General features: G+C 35.8%; 1 protein-coding gene across 1 annotated transcript in view; it reads right to left on the bottom strand.

The window, feature by feature from the left end:
* Positions 1-3,374, bottom strand: part of DCDC2 (doublecortin domain containing 2) — a 169,771-nt gene that overhangs the window by 92,049 nt on the left and 74,348 nt on the right. The gene's annotated exons all lie outside the window — the stretch shown is intronic.

Below are 3,374 nucleotides of genomic sequence, written 5' to 3'. Positions count from 1 at the left end.
CTTGGTTCTAATTACTAAAATAGATGACATTAATGCAGAAAGCAAGAGCGATAATAAATGAATATGAAGGCTGAATTACGGAGTAAAAAAAATGAGAAAGAGAGAGAGATACTTTTGATGTGATAACCTGGAACATTCCTATAGCTAAAGACATCTGGAGGGAGATCTGATAAAGAGAAATAGCTCAGTTTTCAAAATTATCGATTTAAGCTAATATCCTTAAGTTTATCAAGTGATGATTTAATCTAATGAACTGTACAAAAAATTTTTTTTCTTATTTTCCCTGGAAAAATTATTTTTGGAAGCCAAGATTCATTTTCCAGGTAATATGTTCTTTTTAATCAAGATGAAAAGATACAAAATGAATCATCTAAACGCATATATATATGTTTCCAGATCAGTGGGGTGTAAGCCTCTTACTGGGAAAAAAATTCAGTCCCCAAAACTTTTATTTGAAAAACACCAGTGGTTGTTCTATATAACGATGAGATCCAGCAGTTGAAACCCCATAATCTGTACATTATAAAACTACATTGGAAAATATACATTTAAAATGGGCAATTATCTGAAACAACTGCAGGATTCTTTAAAGACAAGGAAAGAATAGCTGAGGGATTCTAACCTTTCTTAGCACTTTTAAAATATGACTTGCTTCAGTGTTCAACATATTTTTATTTTTATCCTCACAGATACAATTTTTGCTGCAAACTATTTGCCACAAAAGCAAAAGTACTGATAATTCAACTTTTTAATAAAGGCTATTTTCCTGTGAAAGAGGGAAATGTTGATACAGCCTCATGTTCCCAAGTTTCTACAAATAAGATGCCTGACAAGAGGATGGTTTCCCTTTCTTTGAGGGATGACTACTAAGTCTAAAAACTTTAAAAATATATGTGGAAAGTAGGAGTTGAGATTTTCGTAAGCTAATGAGAGCCTGGCAGAAAATAAGCAAGTAACATTTTATAAAAATCTATTAATCGATTCAGAAAGGTTTAAAATGAGTGCTGTTTCTTTGTGGGTTTTAAAGTATTACAGAGACTTATCTATTTTGTAACTTCCATCATTCATTCCTCAATATTTATTAAGTATCTTATATGTATCAGAACTGTGTCAGTTTTGGGGGATTAAAAGCAAAAAACAACTAGTAAGACATAGCCCATAGCCTCGGGGGGGTTCACGATCTAGTATATATTGATTAAAATAAATATTTTTAATGCTCAAGGTATGGCATGTTGTTCCAGACTAGCTTTTTTTCCCTTTGGTGTCTGCCATACAATAAGCATTCAATAAACATTTGTTTACTGCATTTCACCTTTAAGGTAAATCTTAGTATAAACCCACATTTTGTAGATGGCAAATGTGGCCCAAAAAAGTTAAGTGACTTGCCCAAGGTCAAGAGCAGAACTAGCACAAGAATCTAGGACTCTCAACTTCCAGCTAATCTCCATCATTTAAATCATTGAAGATTTAAATCCTCTTCCACTCTTTCTTCTCTATGTAATTAACTCATTCATTCAGTCTCTTCTTTTAACTTGGTCTCAACACATCATTCTTTTGGACTCTTTAATCACCTGTGTAGTGTCCTCTAAACCCCCACATAAGTTCACGCTATCTCCGCAATTGTGAACTCCATATTAGCTATAATTCTAATGTCACTCTTCACATAGACTCTGAAATGACATGGAGCTTCCAGATAGGAGATAGAGCTCTGGATATGAATCTGAAATCTTATCCCATTTACTCTCTTCCTGGGCACCCCAGTATGTCCCTCTGCAGGGTATGAGAGTGGGTCCCAGGGTGAAGAAGCAGTCACTCCAGTGGGCTGTGTCCCAGCCAGCCCTCCACGCCTGCAGCATTGTTCCACTCTCGCGTGCTTGCCCCTCTGAGAACATGCTTGGAATGAAACCCCAAAGAGCCTGTCTTCACTAAGAAACTAATGCGTGCTTAGTTCATTACATTTTTATCCTGAAATCTTGTACTAATACAAAATGTTTAAAAATTATTTTATACTAGCTCTCACTTGGTAATGCAAGATACATAACTAATTTTGGTACTTATCGTTTACTGATAAAGTTTTTTGTGTGTTTGGTATTCTTGTGGATGTCAGCAAAATTAGGAAAACATCTTTTTGTGACTAATGGTAATTCATAATGAATGTGGACAAGGCTTGTAGACACACAAATAAGAAACACCAGTGTCAGCAGTAGTTAGTAAACATGTTAAAAACAGGGTGGTAAAATTTACCCAGGGTGGTAAAAAAAAAACACCCTGAGAAATATTTTACCTCAAAACATGTGTCCTTATAGTATAATCTCTAATTATAAATAGAAATTAATCGTGAAAAACAGTAGCATTTCTCATACACAGTTTTCTCCTGTGAAAACTGTCAGATATGATGATAAGGAGTATCTTCTGTGAGTGCTGAGAAACAAACTGATCTATTTAAGAGTTAAAATTGTATCACAGCCTTAAGGCAATAATAATCAATAATAACGATACAGCAATAACAACAAACTTACCACTGTTTGGAATTGTTTGTGGTGAGTTCTTTAAGTTAATATTTTGTTTCCCTTTCGTGGATTTTTCCAAATTCGCATCCTCTTTTTTCCCTTTCCTCTTTGGGGGCTGAGGAGATGAGTTGTCACTGGATCCGACGGTTGACTTAGATTGGCGATCATTTCCCTAAGTGGCAAAAGGTTAAAAACTTTACTATTGGCTAATGAACCCAAAGTGGTTCCTAGTCCAATACAAGTCATTAACTAGGGATTAAATAGTGATAAACAGGACAGGAACAAGAGATGAATGTATTGTGTTGATTCTGCTACTGTCCATTTTAATATCTGCAATTAACCTTTCCTACTAGCAGCAGAGGAAGAGTCTAAAAGAAGAAAAAGAAAAATAACAGTTGTCGAGCACTAACAATCATTGAGTACTTAATATGTACTGGGTATTCTATAAAATTATTTCACTCAATCGTCATACCTCTGTGAGACAGGTACTGTTAAAACCCAATTTTATAGAGGAGGAAAAGAGGCTTAAAGGTTAAGCCTTGCCCAAGGTCACGCAGCCAGCAAGGAGCAGAGCGGGTCCTCTGCCTTAACCATCCCCTCCCCGCACTCCTTTCTGAAGAATAAGCAGCTATCTATTGAATATGGAATAGTGACAGCCCTCAGTCTGATAAGTTAATCTAGAAATACCTCTTATTTAGTTGTTGCTGTGAATCTACAGGTATCATCATTCGAGCAGACATAATGTGCTTGTAGAAATCCTCCAATATTTATTCATCTTTTGGTGAATGCCATGGTCTCGTCCCTATGAATCACAAATCCAGAGCAACACAGACCCAAGCAGCTCAAGACCACATGCTCCCATTC

The sequence above is a fragment of the Pteropus vampyrus genome, unplaced genomic scaffold (assembly GCF_000151845.1).
Source record: "Pteropus vampyrus isolate Shadow unplaced genomic scaffold, Pvam_2.0 Scaffold22, whole genome shotgun sequence".
NCBI lineage: Eukaryota > Metazoa > Chordata > Mammalia > Chiroptera > Pteropodidae > Pteropus > Pteropus vampyrus.
Note: the sequence above shows the minus strand (reverse complement) of the source record. Positions and strands in the feature narration are given on the sequence as shown.